Source organism: Hirundo rustica, chromosome 1 (genome assembly GCF_015227805.2).
Source record: "Hirundo rustica isolate bHirRus1 chromosome 1, bHirRus1.pri.v3, whole genome shotgun sequence".
In the NCBI taxonomy this organism is placed as follows: domain Eukaryota; kingdom Metazoa; phylum Chordata; class Aves; order Passeriformes; family Hirundinidae; genus Hirundo; species Hirundo rustica.
Window position 1 is genome coordinate 69661000 of NC_053450.1, and position 21692 is coordinate 69682691.

A 21692-nucleotide genomic window follows, 5' to 3' on the forward strand; every position below is an offset into this window, starting at 1 on the left:
CATGCCTATTGAAGTACCTATCTGATGACTTCTCCAGTACCCCAAAGTTTGTATTTTTTTTCTCATTCTTGAAAGGTTTGAGAAAAGGAGTCCCTCCCTTCCTTCCTTCCTTCCTTCCTTCCTTCCTTCCTTCCTTCCTTCCTTCCTTCCTTCCTTCCTTCCTTCCTTCCTTCCTTCCTTCCTTCCTTCCTTCCTTCCTTCCTTCCTTCCTTCCTTCCTTCCTTCCTTCCTTCCTTCCTTCCTTCCTTCCTTCCTTCCTTCCTTCCTTCCTTCCTTCCTTCCTTCCTTCCTTCCTTCCTTCCTTCCTTCCTTCCTTCCTTCCTTCCTTCCTTCCTTCCTTCCTTCCTTCCTATCCTTCCTTCCTTCCTTCCTTCCTTTCCTTCCTGTCCTTCCTTCCTTCCTTCCTTCCTTCCTTCCTTCCTTCCTTCCTTCCTTCCTTCCTTCCTTCCCTTCCCTCCTTCCTTCCTTCCTTCCCTTCCCTCCTTCCTTCCCTTCCCTCCTTCCTTCCCTCCCATCCTTCCTCCTTCCCTCCTTCCCCTTCCTTCCCTCCTTCCCTCCTTCCCTCCTTCCTCCCTCCTCCCTCCCTCCCTCCCTCCCTTCCCTCCCTTCCCTTCCTTTCCTTCCTTTCCTTCCTTTCCTTCCTTTCCTTCCTCTTGATTTCTCACCTACTTTGCTGTGGGACAAATTTGGGGTTTCTCCTGTAATTGTTCAGAGGCTTGACAATCTTCACTTCTCCTGTGGAACATGTGGTTTGGGCACACGTCAATGGCACCTTCAGGCAGAAACAGTCTCCCATGTAGTCCTGAACACTGGGAACTGACTCACCACTTGGAGAGAGAGTGAGTTTTCAGCTACAGTTTAGAGAGGTAGTACGAAGTGAGTCATTAATACAGGATCAAAGTGCAGTCGTGTTGAACTCAGGTATCTATTCACCATTATTGAGTTCCATAATACGAGAATATGTCTTTACACCGCCTCTAAATCAGGAAGGCGGTATTTCCAATTATTAGTGTAAGCCAAACAATACTGAAGTCAGTGGAAGTTTCTCCAAACATTTCAGCAGGCTTCGGATGCAGTGATAATATGCATTACTAAGCTCAAGGGTTAAAAGCTCTTCAGATCATAGACCAATTAAAAAAGTTTTGAATGTTCTTTTTCTATCATGTTGATGGTCCCATATATGTTTTCAAGCAGTAAACAATTTCATGTATAGATCGTGTGTGTTACATCATATATTTCAAATTAATTGACTGTTAATTACTCAGATTTTTTTGCCTAGTTAATATGTTTGTTATTTAGTATTTTGGTGCTTCTCATTTAATTGGTGAACTAATCACAAGACAATTTATAGTATGAACTGTGAATGTTACAACTTAGGAAAAAATCCCAAATTATCAGTCTGTTGGTTTTAGCTATATATGTCATGGTCATTTATGTATTAAAAATTAATGAACTTGTTAAAGCAGATACCTAAGTATCTGCTTTACAAGTTTGCCTATAAACATTAACTAATAAAATACATCTTGGAAAAATTCCATTCTCTTCTGATTCAGTTTATGAAAAGGAAAAAAAAACGGCTAAATTCATCAAATAAATTATTCATCAACAGCTTTTTACTAAGTTCTGTTAATTAAGCACTAGGTTTATTGCAGAACAGAATTATATGTGAGGGGACAACTAGGGAATCGTGCTTGTGAGTTAAGTGTCCTGGGATTGAACTGAAGAAGTGTTTTTACCTTCTCTCATCAACTGAATGATGCTGTTAATTACTCCATGTATTGATCCCTGTAAGAATTCAAAATCCAATAAAATACTAACAAAACTCCTTTCCATTAGATTTTTTTTTTTTCAATTAGAAGTAGACTGGGAATTCATGTAGTACCTAATCACTATTCTTATTATCTATTTTTATTTTCCTTTAAGGAGTAATTTTTCTTTCCTAAATCAATTAGCAGTCAAGCCATTGCACCCATAGGTGTGAGTGCTCCCTTTTTAAGGCGACTGGAATGTGATCTTACCTTTGTTAACTCCTCCTTTGACACAAACCCTAAAACTCCGCCCCTACTACACCCTATAAAACCCCATGATCCTGGCCCTGCTCACTTTCTTCATCTTCATCCTCCTCCCCAGCCCTGGGGGAAAAAAGTGGATTATGCCAGCATCTGTAACCTCCCTGGACTCGATGATCACTGTTGCCACACAGCGCAATACATAGGTAAATGTAGGTCATTCTAAATAAATGGGAAAACTGCTTAAAATACTGGATCAATGCTCACTTTTGAAATCCTTACCAAATCTGAGTACACTGTGCACCTTTCAGACTGTTAAGGCCAGAGTTCTAGGCAAGATTCCCAAAGGGATGCAGACAGTTACGAGTTCAAGAAGCTTAAAATATTTTGTAACCTCACTCAGAGTTCTTCTCTGTAGAAAGAAAAGTGAGCAGGTGAATATAAGAGATGATGGTATATATATCCTTCAGATAAGGATTACACCTCAAAAAAAAAGAGATTTTTAAGAGGTTAATACTTGATATTGTTAGCAGTTTTTTAACAAAAACCTAATTCTGGCCTCCACTATCACATAAGCAGATTTATATGCTTCAACAGACACTACCCACTGTGTGCACAAGATTTAGAGGATATGTTCTTTCCATTATCTTCTTTCTAAATGAAACACATTTGTCCATTTTGACTCTTTAATCCTGTTAAACTGTTAAATAAAAAAAGTTATAATTCTTTTCACTAGTGTGGCTGAACCCAGTAAGTGGAGTACAGGCATAACCTACTGAGTCTCTTCAGTAAGTAATGATGACTTTATTTAGGTGTGGGGGTTTTGTGTGGGTTTTTGTTGTTGTTGTTGTTGTGTTGGTTGTTTTTTGTTTTTTTTTTTTTTTTTTTTTTTTTTTTTTTTTTTTTCCCCTCTAAGAATGAGGAGAATTGTGTGGAATATTTAAAATATAAAAATGCCAGTAAGAAATACAATGTCTTAATTTTTTCTCTAATTTAACTTCCTCTTGGTGGATTACATGGTAATTGGTTTCCTCCTCTGATCAGCTAGTGCATACACACTTTTCTTTGCTGCTACTCCTAGCTCCATATCCCCAAATTGCATGAGAAATTATTTTTATCAGCCTTCAACCTCATGTTATTGAACTTTGGCCTGATAAAATTTTCCTTCTTCTGCTATAACCATTGCAGTTACCTGGTTATTCTGTGTAAATATCCTGATTTTTCTTGCTATGAATGATGCTTCCCGAATCTTCTCAAATCAGTATTAAAAATGTTACCAGTGTTCTTATCTTTCTGTACATCTCTCTTTGAAGAAAACTTTAAATCAGATTATTTTCAGGACTGAGACTTGAGGAATGCCATGAGTAAACTACCCTCTGATGCTACACATCGCTATAAAGACAAGCAAAATCACATTTTTCTGAATAATACACTGGGGGGTTTTGGGGGAGGTTTTCTGTTTGTTTGTTTGTTTGGTTTGTTTTGTTTTTATTTTTTTTCCCCCCCAGAAGGTTATTCAGCATCATTGATACACTTCTTACTAAGGTACTCTCCTCTACACCAGTTCTGAACTTGAATGCACAGCTCAGATAACTCTGAATGTTACAGCAGGATTCTATCAGCATCTACATACATGGTGTACTCTTATTGTTACTTCCAGTTACTTACTGAACTTCCAGTTCACAGTCTATAGTCAGAAACAGTCTTTTCTCACATGGAGTTCCCAGTCACTATTATTTACTGAATGAAGAGCTCAGAAGCTTGTTTGATTCAGCAACAGATGCAAGCAGAAAGCTGAATTCCCTTCAGCACTTTTTGGTGCAGTGCTACCCTGAGTGCTCACTCAAAATAGAATGGAATGTTGTCAAATACGTTTATGAGCAGTGCTGCCACAGAAGAATGAATGCAAGGACAATTATAATGAGAATAGATGTTGATATTTACATGAATTTAAAATAAATTTAATTGACCAGAAAAGATTATACATTATAGTTGTTAATCTTAATTTAAAGATAATTAAAGGATACTGAGATCCCAGGCAGCAGCTACAAGACCTTTATTGATTAATTTGATGAGTAGCCCTCATGCATATTGAGTGATAACTTTCTCTTTGACTTCATTTTGTCTCAGGCCAACGGTGGCTTAAACTTGACGTTGCACTGCATGCTTAAATTACACAAAAGAAAACACAAACCAGCTGCTATGAGGTTTAGGATAGTTCTGCAATACAGATTATTTCTTTTCTCTGTTGGCTGACAACTATTATTCTCATCTTCTGGCAAATGAAATTAAACCATTTCTCATTTCACAGATGTCAGGGAGCTTCAGTAATTCTTGCTCAGGACTGATACAGGTGGATTTGAATAATTCGCCTCAACTCTTCTCTTAATTTCTCAGCTGTTTGGTCTATTCAAGTATCACTTTGATTCTCTGCAAATATCTAGGTATTAGAGCTCCTCTTACATGCCTCAAATCAGTAGTACATACTATTAGCGTCTTTCTCTACTGCCAAATATCTGAAAAATGTTTTCCTTTTGTACCCCTTCACATCCGTTTCTTGATGCAATAACTTTTTATTTCAAGAAATGAAGGAATTGAAGAGAAAGAGAAGCTGCATATTTCAGAGATTTACCTTTCAGAATAGGCCACTGAAGGCCTCTAACAGAAGGAGGTATATGAGCTATAGGATGCATGCCCTTTTTTTCATTAACTGTATTTACTCTTGTTACCGCTGGAACTTACACAGTGGTCAGACACGTGAGCTTTAATGCAATGAAGTAGTGAAATCAGTATTATGTCTTCATGAAAGTGTAAAAAGTGTAAAGAAATAGTGTATAGAGATGTTCCTGGGTCAACCACAGAATCATTTTTTACTTATTTTAATATAGATCCTTTGGCTTCCTTTACTCCTCTGAATTGAAGCCAATATGTTGGTAGTTCAGAACTAGAGCTCTTGGTCTCTACTGATCAAGATTTCCATGGATGTGATCTGATTCCAATCAGGTGTGCCAGCATCTGCTCATACTTCCTGATGTGCAGTGCTGGCATGTGTTAACAAAAGGCTAAGCAATTCTTGTTTCAATAGTGTCTCAATCCTTTTTCTGCTTTAAGCACCTTTTGTATTATCTCTTAGAAATCCAAAGTGATTCTTTCTCCTGGCAAACTTCCTTGGCTGGAAACTGAGCTACTTGGTAGACAAAATTCCATTAAGGTGATACTCATGGAAACAATGATGGGAAAACCTAAAAGAGGTTCTGACACATTTTTTCCACTAGTCTGTAGACTACAACAGCTGTACATTCTAGAATTAATTAACTTCCAAAATCTTATTATAAGACAGATTGGTCAGTAAGATCATTTGAAAGAGATGGGAAAACCAAGCAGTACTGGCAGCTATAGTCATGCCCTGTTCTAATCTGTCTGTCACTTACAACTCAGTATTAAATGCAGTCTGGAGCACCTGATAGTTTTCTAGTGTTCATATGTTCTGTATAGCTAAGCCTCCTCCAAAACTGCACACACAGAGTCTCTTGCCATCTGTTGCTGATCTTCTGGCCTGGGAGTTTAGTTTTGTTTCTCCAGCTCATTTTATCCTGTGTTCCACTTTATTGGGGAGGCAATGAAAGAGAAACAAACTACTATGCAGTTATTAGATATCAATCAACATTTTAATTGAAAAAAGAAAATTTGACTCAAAGTATATATTTAACTCAAAGATTTGTGGGTCACAGATTTTTCTCAGAGTTTCCCAATCCTTTGAGCCTCACAATTTTTCTTTCTTGTGAGCTGCTTAAGTCATCTGCCATGAGTAGATGAATTTTGCTTCTTATGCTCTTCAACAAAATGATTTTGAAGAAACTTTCATTTATTGTTTAAAATTAAACATCAAATACCAATACAGTCATTTCCTCACCTTTTTTCCAGAACCATGCAAAGAATTTAAAGAAAAATTATAATTTAAAAATGAATATAATTTTTTGTACTACAAGTTCCTGGGTTCATATTTTAATCAGTTCTATGAATTAGAAATTTCAATCTTGAAAATTTTGATATACATAAAAATAAAAAGGCATTTATACAACATTAAAAAAGGAGAAAATGCTGGCATCCATTGATGTTGCTGATGTTAGTGAAGTAATATTGAAAATTATTGTGTTTACTGTTTGATGGTGAGTATTGAGTTTATCGTCCTCATTCTAACCATTCCCCTCACTGATTTAAAGGAAATCAGAACTGAAAAAGCAAAACTGTATAGTCCTTTCCAAGCCTGTGGCAAGACCAGGGCGGTTGTACAAGAGCAAGTTTCATGTTCTGTTTGCAGCTAATTGTTCCAAAAACTAGACACATAGCTATATATCAATTGTATTCCACCTCTTTCTAGATTGCTACTACATGAGTTTTTATATAAATACATGTATATACACATGTATATACTATATATACACATGCATATACATAGGAATGTTTTTTAGTATGTGAGTATCTAGCATATACATCTCTGAGTGTGAATATTTATTAATCTTCTTAGTAGTACACGGAGTCCAGCTCTGGAAAACTGACTGAATTCCCTTCTCACACAAGCATTACTGACAGAATTGTCAATTTTTTCCAGCATGGAATCTTAATTGCCAATATGTGATCTGGAAAGAACCCAGGTTTATTAGCAGATTCCAGGTTCAGTTTGCATATATTTTACTAGAAATGAAGGTACATCACCATAGCTCAGACTGTCATTCTGAAAGCTCTATAGTTCTTTCTTCTGGTCTGACCTATATTAGTTGTGCTGACCATCATGCAGAACAATTTTCAATCTCACTGTTACAGCATTTTCCTTGTCAAACCATGAGGAGACTATTAACACCTCTCTGCTGGAAGCACACAAAATAATCATGGGAGCTGTTTATTTTAATTCAGACTAACCCAGGCCTCTTTTTTGTTTCAGATTAATTACTGGTTCAAAATATCAGCATGTGTTAAGAGACCAGGATTAATTTGTAAGAGCTGAATGACAATATTTCCAATGGCTTATTAAACACTAATTAGATTTAAAATGGTGTGACTCTACACACACTTGTATGCATCAAGAAATTTAAAAATCTGTTTTATAAGTAATGCAGGTTGTAAGGTTACAAAGTTTAATATCACTAGGGGATATCTTACTGTATTTGATAACCAGTGAAACATTCAATCCTGTATTTTTTTCAGAATAGGCAGAAAAGATTTAGTTGGGTTTGTTTTGGTTTGATTGGTTGGTTGGTTTATAATTTAAAAAGTTAGCTTTAAAAGTATGGGGCTCCACTCATCTATCTGCACTTTAAACATTATAAATAACAGGATTTCCTTAAATGTCTGCCTGGGAACTAAGACAAGTTAGAGCTCCCCAGCAAAGCATAAGACACGAAAGAATAAAGAAAGAGAAAAATAATTATTTTAATATTAAAATAGCTGAGATAAAAATCTAAGTCATTTATTACTGTGTCAGTAGTCCAAGTCAAAAAAGAAAAAAAAAAAAGAATGGAGAAAGGATAAACAGAGAAATGAAAACAGAGTTCAAAAATAATCTTAGTAAATCTGCTGGAATGCCCAGCATTAATTGAAAGCAATAAACTTAAATAATACCAACTACAAATCTAAGTGTGTAGCACCTGAAAAGGTTATCTGTTACCTTAGCACCTAGAGCATACACTATATTACAAAGCCTGAGTTCAAGTCAAAGATAACACAAAAGGCATTGAACAGTGCAGTATGTTCTGGACTGACATTGCAGGGCAGCCCTAGTTAACTGCAGATGCAATGAAAAGTTGAGCAAACAAGAAGCTTCTGAAAGTATACATATTTGCTTAACTCTTTTACAAGGTTGTTCAAACCCAAAAATATTGTCTCTGTAACAGCAAATATATGCTCATGACCAGAACATTGACCCTTTCTTCACAGCTCATGTGAATTTAGCAGATTGGGTCCAAGGTCCAGGTTCTATTTGTGTCTCATTCCCTTGTGTTATTTTGAAAGGTAGAACTATATTCTAGCCCGGCTTTGTTGATAACATCTAATGTGAAACCTTCACTTTTTAAAAAAATAATGAGGGTTTTGATATTTCTGCAGGACCAGGATTTACACCAATCTTATCTGAGCTATCTCTCCCATATCACAGGTTTTGTTCAATGTTTAATCTACTTATTTCAGTTCCCAGTATGCACTATTTTTTCCCACCTGTTTCCCAGAATTCCTTTCTTAAATTTTATTTTTTACACGTGATTTGGTAAACACATCAGCCACTTCCTGTAGAAGTCTGGGTTATGTAGCTGTCTGATGATAAGAAATCTGCTTAGCAGCTCTCTTCTAAACATCAACCTTGTATGAAAAGCAGATAGACAATAATTTGCAACATTACACTCATCAAATGAAAGTGCACTGTGTACTCTGTTCTAAGTGCATGTTACCTCCCACAGCTGAATATAGAACAACTGGTTACAGGAGATTTGAAAGTATACTATTCCTAGAGTGTTATTCTAGGTGAATAAAAGAACATTAGAATACTTTTGCCACTAATCTCCTGTGTAAATATATGTTATTTGAGTTAATTAAACTTGCATTTGGTTTTGCTTTTGCTCTTATAGCCCCTACTTCTGTTAGTCACCAAAAGTAACAAGCAACATATCTGCCCAACCCTGTATTTGGTCTGGTATTCACTGATGAATCACCCAGCATTTTCTGCTTGAACTTTTGGGATTAAATATTAGATTTATTTAGGTTTATGGGAGTTTTTTCATTATATTTCCTAATTGAAGAATTTGCCCTTAAAGATTTCAGCAATGTATAAAGCTAATGGCTAAACTATGGGATGGAGTGAACTAAATCTTGGTTCTACTGAAGTCTGTTGGCATTTTGCTTATGAGCTCAAGAGAGACAACAGAATGTATTTTATCAACAGAAATTGTCTGCAATTCTGCATTTCAGTGTGGCATGTTAAAGGTGTAGAATTTACATATATTTAAATAAAACTTTGCAATTCATTCAGAATTTAGCTCTTTTGTCTCAAACTCAGCTGGAAAAAAAAAAAAATCCTGTAATGATTTAAGTGGCATTTAAGGCTTAAAGTGTCCCATTAATTAATCCAGTTACAATTTTAGTCTAACATCACATTGGATATAAGTTACCTGAGTTTTAATAATGTGTGTGTTTACTTTTCAGTTTAAATAAATTATTTTACGTCACATTTAATACAAAAAAAATAGATTAATTATTAAGATATGCTAATAAAATGTGTGCATTACTATCAGTAAAATGGATCTGAAAAAAAATCCAAAAATAATAAATTAATAGAGAAAAAAAAATTGTCTTTTTTTTTTCTGAGAGTAAAGTATAATTTTATAAGGTTTCAAAGCATGTATACTATAATTTGCTACCTTTTCTATTAAGTTGCCAATTTTTTTGTTAAATAATTTATAAAATTATAAATAAACTATATTTATTTTTTATCCATTCTAATATTATATGCATAGAATTCCTTGTTGTAAAAATACATTTAGTCATCAAAATAGTAATTAGCAAGTAGTGATATTCAGTGCCTGATGGAAAGAAACATTTTTCAGATAGTCAAAGAGGATGTAATAAATGGGGTACAGGACTGCAGTTCTGAATATAATTTTACAAGAATGTAATGAAAGAATTGGTTAATGCCTCAATCAATAATGATGTGGATTGTAGATTTTAGGACAAAACTCATCAATATATTTTAAGATCTAATGGAAATTTTTTCATCTTTCAAGGGATCAAAAATAAATGGATGGAAAAGTGTTCTATTCACAATAAAAAAACAGAGTTGGAGAAGCTTTATGATTCATAAGAGAAGACTTTCAGCTAATTAATTTTGCATTTCTACAATGCTAAAATTAGTTGGCACTGCATAATCCTAATTAAATTCAAGGCCAACTCAAGCAATTCTAACTAAAGAATTGCATGACCACAGTCCATAGCCAAACCCATAGTTTTCCATATATTTTCTGTCTAAGCCTGAGTTTTAGGCATAGGCATAAAATGGATTGGTATTCTCAAGAACCTGTGATGAGAGAGATGTATTTTGATGCATACACTACTATAGTAAAAAGGAAAATGTCAGTATGCAACAGGAAATAATATGCATCCTTATGTGGCATGGAAGACCCGTTTAAATAGCTCATACTTTTAGTGATTTTTAGATTTTGTGGTAACTCTGGCCTTTTTGATAATCAGGATTACCTATATAAAATTGAAAAAGCGTGTAATATCTCATTATCCTATTGATACCCCAGCCAATTGTAGTCTTAGCAACTGGAAAGAGGACAAGCAAAAATGGTGGCATTTTCAGTCCACTGGACTCATCATGACTTACCCTGGTTTTATTATCTTGCAATGTATTTTGGCACAGCATGACTATGTATGGAGACACATGGATATTTCGTTTCAGCTAATGGAGCAAAACAAATTGACATTCAACATGCACTCCTGCACAATTCTTTCCTTAGTTCCATTTCTTGACATTCACCTACTGTGAGTCTCACTTACCATTTCCCTGCCACAGCAATAGTCTTGTAAGGTTCTTCTGCAATTCTTCAGACACTGCCTTCATATCTACTGCTTACAACATATCATTGCATCATTTTCTCTTCTTCAAGAATTTGGCTACAGATTCATTGATCTGTGGAAGTGAAGATCTTTCTGTAGCATGCCAGCTCTGTCACTTTTCCCACGCTAGTCCACAACAACTGAACAAAATGGTGTGACATATCCTATTCCCCCATGAACAATACCAAAATTTGTAATTAATCTACCTTAGACATGAAGACTCCTCTTTAGCCAGAGGAAGATAAAACCTCCAGATATCAACTTGTTCCTTAATTTTAGACATCTGTCTGAAGTTTAAAGTTTTCTGGCATGATTTCTTGGAATCACCTGTAATATCCACAGAGCATGGATGAACATTAGGCGATTTGCAGTTTGAGGGTCATCCTGTGAGAAGAGTCCTATTTCAGCTGGGTTTCTCTGTCCTTTTAATTGGTGTGTAGGATGGTGAGATATCAGTTTTAAATTCTGTTCCATTTAAAACATTCAATTTTCAGACCTTTCTGGGGTGTTGCTATTACATTCAAATATTATATTTGTTTCTGTAGACTCCACAGTTTGTTTATTTGTTGGGCTACAGCTCAATTTTTGGTGATAAACTGCCTGATGAAATAGATCACAAGTTTTCATTATAAGTAGAAGCCACTACTCATCTAAAGTGTTAAGTGAAGCCTATATCCCAATTCACAGAAGAACTGAACTGAAATATAAGCCACTTTGTTTTTAAACCCAAGATCAATAAAAATTGCCATTTCAGAGACACAAATTGTGATCTATCCTTAGAATTCCTAGTAAATGTAAGTCATGCAATTATTTTTGAAAGCATGATTTAAATTCAACAACTAGCAAAATGAGAATTTGAAAAAGCTCTAAGAACTGCCCAGAGCTCCCATAGTTCTTATGAATTAGTTTTCATCAAGACAGATGAAAAAATGCATACATTTATCTTAACGGAGTTAATTTTTTTGTTCAACTAGACAACTGGGATGATGTTGAATAAAATAACACAGGATGAGATAATTTATCTGTTATCTATAGGCATAGGGTGAGAATCTCAGTTATTATTAAATTGTCTGCTTAATTTCTTTCTATGAACCTTATCAGTTTATACCAGAGAGAGATTAATCTCCACATTTGTAGCTTGGAATAATTTTTGAAGGCCATTGTGTGTTTAGAAGTTTTATTTCCATCCTTAACTGATATTTTTCTATCTGGTGATGTTCAAAAAGTGGGAAATAAAAGTAATTAGAGGAAAAACCAACTCAGACTCAGTATGATGTCTCAGGTACCTTGGACCTTAAAAGAACAGATCAATGAAAAATAGTTACCGAACTTAAAAAAAAAAAAAAAAAAAAAAAAAAAAAAAAAAAAAAAAAAAAAAAAAAAAAAAAAAAAAAAAAGATGTTAGAGGAGACAAAGCCCAATTTTAAATTAGCTTGTCTAATTCTCCTTTAACTATCAGCAAAGTCATGGCTTAGATGATGCCCTCTTTCTAGTTGACTTTAGCCTAAGGATGAAAATTACAGGAGATATTTCTCCTCATAATGGCTAGTAGCTTCATTTCCAGGGAGCTAGATGAACATTAGAAACTCATCTTTTTCAAGAGAAGGCTTGGCAAGTACATAGAATAAACACCTGCTAAGGATTGCTAAGCAGACAGGCCATACCTGAACCAAGATGCTTTGATCAGAAACCATGCAGAAAGAGGTTGGTGGCTGAGCAGCAATTAGGGAGGAAATTTACTTGTACTGTTCTCATTATTCTCTGTGTGTCCATTATGGTTAATCATGATCTGAACAGTGTGGCCAATATTGTAGGGTTTTTAATATGCAACTGAAAAATACAATTACAACAGGAGTAATGACTAAACAAGCAAATGGTTCTACTGTAAGGTCTTAAAAGCTCTAAGGTGGAAATTTAGAGCTCCAGGCTCACTTCCCTGTTTAATTATAAGCTTTGAATGTGCTCATGTGCAAATCACTGAATTTATCTCTCACCTCAGTTTCCTATTTTTTGAAAAGAATCAAGGCTTCTGCATGTTGTCAAGAGAAGACACAAGGAAAAAAAAAAAATGCAGTACTGCTGCTTCTTTTTTCATAGTTGTCTGCTGCAGACTGATTGTGTTTCTGGGAAGCTTCCACAGACTGGATTTGGATGTCCATGTTGATTGATCAGAACTATACCTGAGATTTTACAAGGCTGATTTTTTTTTTCTCCTGTTCTTTCTTCCCTTTTTTTGCTCCATCCTTAAAAGACAGCACAGTGTTACACTGTTTCACAAGTGTCTAAAAAATATGGCTTAGAAAGGGGAAACACTTTTATAAATAGTCTATTTATTTTTAAAAATCATATTTAAATTGACTTTAACATGGATTTTTCAGTGTCACCAGAGCCAACCAATGCATCACATCTCCTGATGTTGACATGAGGGGGGCATGAAGATTTATGGCTATTTCATGTGTCTACTTAGTATGTTCACCATATTTATATACAAAACTTTGACCCACTGAAAGAAATGTAGACAGAAAGAATGGGGACACGCCCAATCTAGCAGCTAATTCAGAGCCGTAATAGAGTTTCGCAGAACACATCTTTCATACGAGTATTTTTAGTGGGCAATGGAAAAGGGCTTCCACAGGTTTTAGACGCTATTAATCACTACCTGAGGCAAGAGGGATAGAAAGACTTAGACTGAAGACTTTTGGAATCATTTATGTCCTTCACGAAAAGTTTAGCATGACATGCTATCAGAATGCCTGTCCCTTCATGAAACAAAATATAGTCAGATGTTTATCTGAGCCTAATTTTGCATTATCAAATATCACCTAACCCTTTTTTACACTGAAATGTTACAATTAGCACTTTGCTCAGAGCAGCACAAAACAGCAACAATAAGTGAGAACAGAAGGAGAAGAAAGATCACAGCCCACTTAGGCCCTGGTTTCCCTATTTCATGAACTCACAAGCCTAATACTCTTGATTTCATCAGCTAAGGACCATCACAGATCATACACATCAATGCTAACTAGAAGGAAGTTCTGTGACTGTGTACTAACTGCTAACTTAGGATGGATTTGTTAAGGACAAATTGTTTTGGGTACACAGTGATAATGATTGGTAGTTACTGTTGATGTGTATTCTTACTGAATATTGATACAGTAAAGTGGTTTTGAGGTTCAAAACAGGCATGATAAATCAGTCTTTTAAGCATGCTTGTCAGAACTGCCTCTAATTTCCTGAAAATATCTGGCTTGAAATGTTCCTGTGAGCGAAAGTAATGAGGCTGCAAAACAACAAAAAAAATGCCACCAGCACTGTTTTTGTATTGATTCACCTTTTGAGTTAGTTTTCCTAGTTCTCATTTTCTGACTAGACTCCTTTCTTCCTTGTCTTGTCTTCAAAGTAGGTCTAAGCATCTGCTTTTCCTGCACTCTAAAGCCCAACAAGTCAAAAAGGTTTGTTTTCCTATTTGATATATTTTGAATGAGATGTACAATACAAAAGATTGATCACAGGGTGTAAACACTTTTGACAATTAAAAAGCAAGATGCATAATAGGATGCCACAAAGTACAGCCCATAACAACCAGTGATTTGAACAGACTCCACATCACTACTTTCTCCACATTTGAAACATGAGACAGTCTCTACTGAATATCTGCATTCTGAGACTCTAAATACTATTAAATTAAACAGTTTTAAATAGAATTAACTTGAAATTACATGGGAAAATTTGTCTTTTCTAGTGCACATTTCAGCTATGGGATTCAAACTTGTGAGAGATAGAAATTGTCTGCTTCATTGCATCATGGGAAGATTATCTAACCCATTCAAACTGTAATAGAAAACTATGATTTACACACTAAACCCACTAAGCCATCTAATGATGGAAAATACCTCTTGCCACCATCATGCTAATTAAAGTGTCATTGAGCTTAGGAAATATTCTTTGTACTGTGATGAGAGAAGATGCAGGCAAATGGAATTTCCTTTCTGATGGTGCTCAGTAAAAGATAATTGACCACTTGTTATTCCTAGGTGTCATGTAACAATACAAGAAAAACTTTGTCTATAATAACTATATTGCAAGCAGAGATAGATTTCACCAAAAAAGAAGATATGGAAATTTAAAAAAAATACTCATAAGGGAGAAAATATCCTCTCCTCAGTAAAACATTGCAACAAATATCCGGATTTGCACCACATATGCACACAAACCAACAGTGGAGTATATTTTATTCCAACCTAATTTTCAAATATGCCAAAGTTTCCTCCATGTACAAAATATATTATTGTACTTTACAGTTCTCAGGTGAAACACTGTGATTTTATTGAATTGATCCTAAGAGGTGTCAGTGTTATGACTGAAGCATTATTTTTTTAATGCATGTGAATACAGAGAGTTAGTCTTTATTTTTAGTTTTATTGAAAGTAGTAGGCAAAATAATGGGATGAAATAAATAAAGGGGCAACACAAAAATGAGATTATTAGTGAGAAATACAATCTATGTGTCTAGTTTGGAAATATCAAAGGACCTCAAACTGATCCCTGCATTTTCTAAGGCCAAATGATCATTGAAGTGATTTGATACTTTATTTCTAAGATAAAAGAGTTCAGTACTACAAGCTGGCATCACAGAAGAGGCCACTTAAACCTTTTTTCTCAAATGCAAAACTGCTATTTTTTTTTTTTAACCATATAATGTAATGAATGGAGTGAATGGATTCTACAGTAATTTGAAAAACTAAAAACTTTTTTTCCTTTGCTTTTTGTTGTTTTGTTTTGTTTGGTGGTGGGTTTTTTTGGTTTGTTTTCTTTTGTTTTGTTTTTGCTTCTCACATTTATAGCATATGTTCATTCTTAAAATGAGTTTTTATATTTTCCTTGTGTGACAATGATATATCCACTTGCCAGACCATTGGGGGAAAGTGTCTTCTCATATTGCATGTTTGTTCAGTAGCAAGAACAATATGATACTGTAGGAACTACGGTGACACAGATAAATAGGCACAGTCCTGCCTTCCATCCACTTACATTTTCTTTTGGTTAGCACAAATATTTATGCACACTGGGGATTCATACCAACTGAAAAAGAGATGAAGCTACAGGAGACACTGAGGTCCAGCAACAAGATTATTTGTAGACTCTTCATGCATGTTATTTGGTCAGTGGGCTATTAATGAATTGAATGTACTGTCAATATCTTGAGAGAGGGGAGTATTTTCAGTCATATCCACCCCATCTTTTGTTTGAGGGAAAAGAATTCAAACACACCCATTTCACAGAATTTTTTTTTTTTTTTTTTAAGGTTTGCTTAATAAATCATGTACTACTCCTCTGTAGGCTGAAAACAAGCAAGTCAGTTTAAGCACTTCACTATTCCTAACAATACAAATTTTCATCTGGAAAAAAAAAAAAAAAATAACCTGACATATGATTTAAAAATTAGATATGAAAAAAAATTTTGTCAAGACCTGAAAACAGGTACTTCAGGTAATGCGCAAAGGTATACATTCACATATAGTCCATTGATTTGCTGTATTTTCAAATAATAATTAAAAGAAAAAGATAAAACTGTGGGAAAAGAAGTTAAACTCGTTCAGAGATCACTAATTTTTTTCTATATGGAGTCATCAATGTTGACAATATCTGGCAGCACTGGTGGGGCTGCCTCTAGATTAAGTATGTAAGACTGATCAGCAGAAGTGTCCCTCTCCTTCCTAAGCAAGTAGGCAGAATTGGCCATTGATATTTCATACTCCACCAATACTTAAGTAGGTATTACTAGAGAGCTGTATTATATGGTGCTGTTTCATTGGACTGGTGCTTTTATCTTCCTTTGAGGACCAGCTATGAAATCTAAGTGCAACACTCTACATAGACAAAAAGGGAAGCCTAATCTGTTATTTTAATGCATTTCTAGAAATGAAAGAAAATTAAGCGACACTAGCTCATAGATAAAATTAGCACAGAACTTAGCTTGTCCGGTGCAAGCAAATATGCTTTGCAGGTGTGGGGTGACAAAAAAGTCATCCCTTAAATTTCATCAGTGGCTGTCTAAGAAAACTTTTTGCCATAAATTTGTTTTAGAAATGCTTATTTCTGTTTTGTCCAGATTCTTAAAACTGGGTAGGACATAGACTCCCTTGATGCACTGTGATCCCTGATTTTTAACAACAATTGTGTAACGCTGGCAACAAGCACGGGTAAGAGCTGCCAGACAGGGCAGAACTGTAGGAGAGATGCAGCAGGGTCTAAAAGTCACCTTCACAGTCCTCTTAAATCAACCTTAGTGAATGCTCACTGGCTGTCACTGGAGACTCAATGCCAATGAAATTTTGCATGGAAAATTTGAAGAGATGGAAAACTCAGCAAAGCAGTTCTTGCTAAAAAATCTCATCTAGGTATATTTATACAATTCTGTCTCAGGATTCCTTATCTCTATTAATGATTGTAATTAGCCACTTATATCAATAATCTTCCTTATAGAGATTGTCTCCAGGTACTTTCTGTGAATTCCAGTGGTCAGTGTTGAATTCTTAGCACCAACTTCAGGCAATGATAATCCAATGTGTTAAAAATGAAAATTATAGTATTTTGACTAAAATAAATGAGAGTATTTTTAGAAGGTATCTTTTTTTCAAAAATGCATTACAGTAACATAATCTTTTTTCAGACTTTTTTCCCTCCCTCCATTTAAACACATTATGATGTAACAATGAAGTAATTGCATGATGAATAGATGGCAGGAGGATTTAAGTCCCTTTCTAAGGAAGAAAAAAAAAAAGAAAAAAAAAAAAAAAAAGGCAGTTATTTCTAATTATCTGGAGGGGGGGAAAAAAAAGGCAAAAAAAAAAATCAGTTATTTCTAATTATCTGGAGGGGGAAAAAAAGTGGCTAGTGTAATAATACTGCAGTGAATCACACCCTTTAATTGTTGTTATGAAACACAGCCATCAAAGATGAAGACTACACTTTCATTCTAACATATATATTTTTCTTTGGAAGCTCCTGCTGGATGAGATGCTACTTTTCAGCTATAAGCTGTGATAGTTTTATCTTTTGTTACTTAATTGCTTTGAAATCCAAAGATACACATGGAGTTCTACAATTTACACATGATAAAATTCTAATGCTATGCATTGACAGACAGACTAAATAAGAACCTCTAATGAGGGGGAAAACTGAGCTGATCATTAACAACAAAATCAAAAATCCTCAGAGTTTCTGAGAGTCAGAAACCTGGTAGTACCAGGAAGGTTAGATTCTTATTCTCAAGGAGATTTATATTTGTACTCAGAGGCATAAAATACAGGAATTATTCAAAATGGCTCATTTCCCTGACATTCTCTAGGAGCTCTCATCTGAAGATGTTGCTTATAAGAAGGGAATATTCATTATTTTCATTAAACTGCAGTAAATGTACACATTCCAGCATGTCTACAGTCCCCGAAGAAATTTTTACCAGCATATCTAATTTGGCCAGCTACACAATCTTAGCAAACAAGGTTAGTAAGCATTATAAAAATGCTGATGAGTTTCTAGTGAATCTCAACTTGGCAATCAACACAAAAACTATTAGTATTCAAAATTATATTATGTTAAATAAGGGTCCTTTCTCCTTCTATTTCACCTCCATCCAGTGTATAAGAGCTTCAGCATTAGGGATTCTAAACCCTACATGCAGATCAACATTCTTCTAATAATAAAACCAAGTATTTTGAATAACATTTAGGATCCAATTAAATGTTTATTTTCTATTGGAATTGCTTTAACAGTTAGGATTCTCCCTGTAAACTCAGTCTCTGGTAAGGGCAAAAATTCATCTCATATTAAACAGTAAATCATATAAATCCAAATTACTTATTTGGATCTTCTAGGCTTTCATCTACACTGTTAAGATTTTCAATCAACATTCAGGATTTTATTATGTTTCTGTCCTTCAAACATGGCATTTAAGATGCTGTCAGTCTGCAGCAACTTGCTGAAAGTGTTTACTTCTACTGTGACCATAATTGACAGTAAAGTAATTGAAAATGTTTAGACAGGCAGAGGGCACTTGGTTCTAATCCACCCAAAAAGTAACATTTGTGAATGCAAGGAAGGTTCCAAAATCTCTTTTTACATACAGCAGTAACATGACTGTAGCAAGAGTCTGTTTTCTCTAAGTTAAAAGAAATTATTTAAAAACACAAAGAATCCTTTGCTTCGTAACCATTGCCATTGCTATTGTTCCATTATTTACCCTCTAGACACTCATAAGCAGAATTTGTGGTAGGTTTTTCTGCCAGGAAAGGCCGTGTTGTGTTGCACACTGAACAAGCATTCTCAGGGAGTGTATTATCCAAAGGGAAAAGAAATGGAAGAGACAAATACAGGCTGTAAAGAACTGATTAGCTGATCAAAAGACTTGGATAGATTCAAATTTAGAGGATCAAGAGTATCAATTACAAGCTGCCATGTGCTTGGTCTTGTAATTAATTTCATGCATTGCTGGATAAGTGTATTTTAAAGGCACTTTTTTAAAGAGAATGAATACATTTGACACTTTTTTTTTTTTTGCTTTTAATGCATTTTTGGACAATAAAGACTGTTAAAGAATTTGTGTTTAATTAGATTATTTCAATCAAAATAATCCTGGGGAAAAAATGAAAGTAAGTTACACCACATTTGCAAAACCAACATAAGTTGGTTGCTATTATTTAGCCTTATTATTTACAATATGTTTAGTTCTTATTTAGCTTTTTTTAAATTTAGATGACTAAATTTAGATTGAAAACATGACTAATTTTGCTCTTTTTTTTTCCTATCTGAAAATAAGATTCCTCAAAAAATTAATTAAAATATTTAAGTTTATTTCACTTTATATGGTCAAGAGCAGATTTCTTTCAATTTTTCTTCCTGTGAGAAAGATGAAATGTTTGTCCCAAAAGGATTGCAACCAAGTTAATTTTAATGTGTAGATTCACCAATGAACCAAATGCACTACTTGCTCAATGAATCTGGTATTCTAGTTATTGCCAGACATTCTGTATCATTAAGTAAAACTGATTTCTTTTCAGTCTCTTGTGGCTTGTTCAGCTAGCCCAAAGCTGAAAAACTCAGATACACAAATTAATAGTGTATCACTGAGGTACACCTTATTTCAGAGAAAATAAAGGAAAAAATTCAATATCAAATGGAATTAATTCCTTACTTTCTCAAAGTACAGTTGTATAGGATCATTTACAGTAATCAAACGTCTTTGCTCTCCCAATTATCAGATTTCTTGACTTATTCTCACCATTCTCTTTTATCATCTCAGTTTACTTTGACTGATCTTTTTTGTGAGGTTTGTCTCAGTTGGTTTCTTAATTTCCCATGAATTTATACCACAGTCTGCAGCACAATCAAAAATCAAGTACATCTAAATCTTTCTGTCAAGGAAAGATGAATTCATAAAAATGTAATTACATCCAGTCTGAAAAAAATGCCCTGAAGTACTTTCCATCTCTCAAAGCTGAATTTCTGTGTGACAAGCTACAGTAGACATTTCTGAATGGCAGCAGCAGGGAAAAAAAAAAAAAAAAATCCCACAATAAAACCTTAACAAAAATTCAGTGGCTGCTCTAAGAAATCACAGTGGCAAATTTCTTTGTGCTAGCTAAGCAATTTCCAAACACTATCTCTTTTTAATACCTGCTATCTACTTAACAAAAGGAAAGTAAACACTGATTTCTTAGTGTATGTCTGGAAATAGAGAAGGCGGCAATTCAGATAGCAAGAGATTTGATCTGAAAAAACCCAAGAAATTCTGTGATATCTTAAAGAATCCATTCACTTTTCTTAGCTTTCTTGTGGTGAGATTTCAGTATATGAGAATGATTTTCCTTTCACCTATGAAACTAATGCTCCCAATGCCTTAACTTCTAGCAAGATCCACTACAAAGCGAGTTCCATGAAGCAGCTTTGACAAATTCAATGCAACTGTTGCAGTAATTTTTTGCTCAGCTGACAAAAAAACCCTCTTTCTTAATTTGTCTCTTTTAGCCTGGTAAACATAATTTGTCAGATACATTTGTGGCTGCAGTAGCAATGGTATAGAAGGATACAAAGATACTGGAGGTGTTTATGGTATGGTACCAGGCTGATTGAGCCAACGTGGTCTGAAGTGCAATGGAGATTGACAACATATTATTAAACAAAGTTTTATTAAAACCACAAGAAAGACAAAGTGCCCACTCAGCCACCTACCGCAAACATGGAATCGTAAGTGATGCCAATGCTCCAGTGGGGTGACAAGGACACTTGTCGCGGTGCTGTCCTTTGCGCTGGTCAGCGCAGCTGCAGGCCAGCTCAGTTCCGTGCACCGCAGCAACGTAGCTAGGCTGGGGTGGCAAGCTGGGCAAGCCACCTCCTCCCTGTGGGGCCTTTTTTCCCCCACACCAGCGACGGACGGCAGATAGAATATGCGACCACGGCAGCTGAATGAAGAGAGGACTCCTCTGAGCAGGGTGTAACGTAGGTTTATTGAGGAAGAGGGAGCACGGAGCTCTGCACTCTCCAACCTGCTGTTCAGAAGAGCCCCGAGAGCAGGCGTGCACGAGCTTTTAAGGTGGGGTGGAAACAGGGGTGGTGACAACCAGTCAACCAATGGGAATCAACAGGGGCGTAACCGGGGGTGTAAACCTTTGAACCGGGGACCAACCACAAAAAGGCAGTAGGGGATTTCCAAGGCCCCAGCCTATCACTCGACGCCCTCCCTGGAGCTTTCTAGAAGCCAGGGAAGGGTCCTGGAGTGATAGACAGGGTGCCCTAGGAGAGAGAGAGGGGATTGACAACCGGGATCAAGGGGGAAGGGACGATTGACAGCTAACGGTAAAACTTAACTTTGGGGTAAACAAGTCTGAACCATTACATAAACAGGGGGGTACATGGAACGAACCAAATACAATAATTCAATTTATGTTAAATGAATAAAACAAGCCACGCACCGCCACAGACACTGGCTCATCTGGCAGCAGCAGCAAACCATGAAAATGGCTGTAGAATGTAAGACTTGTGTTGCACCATGGTTCGACCAACAGTAGAGCGATATGAGGG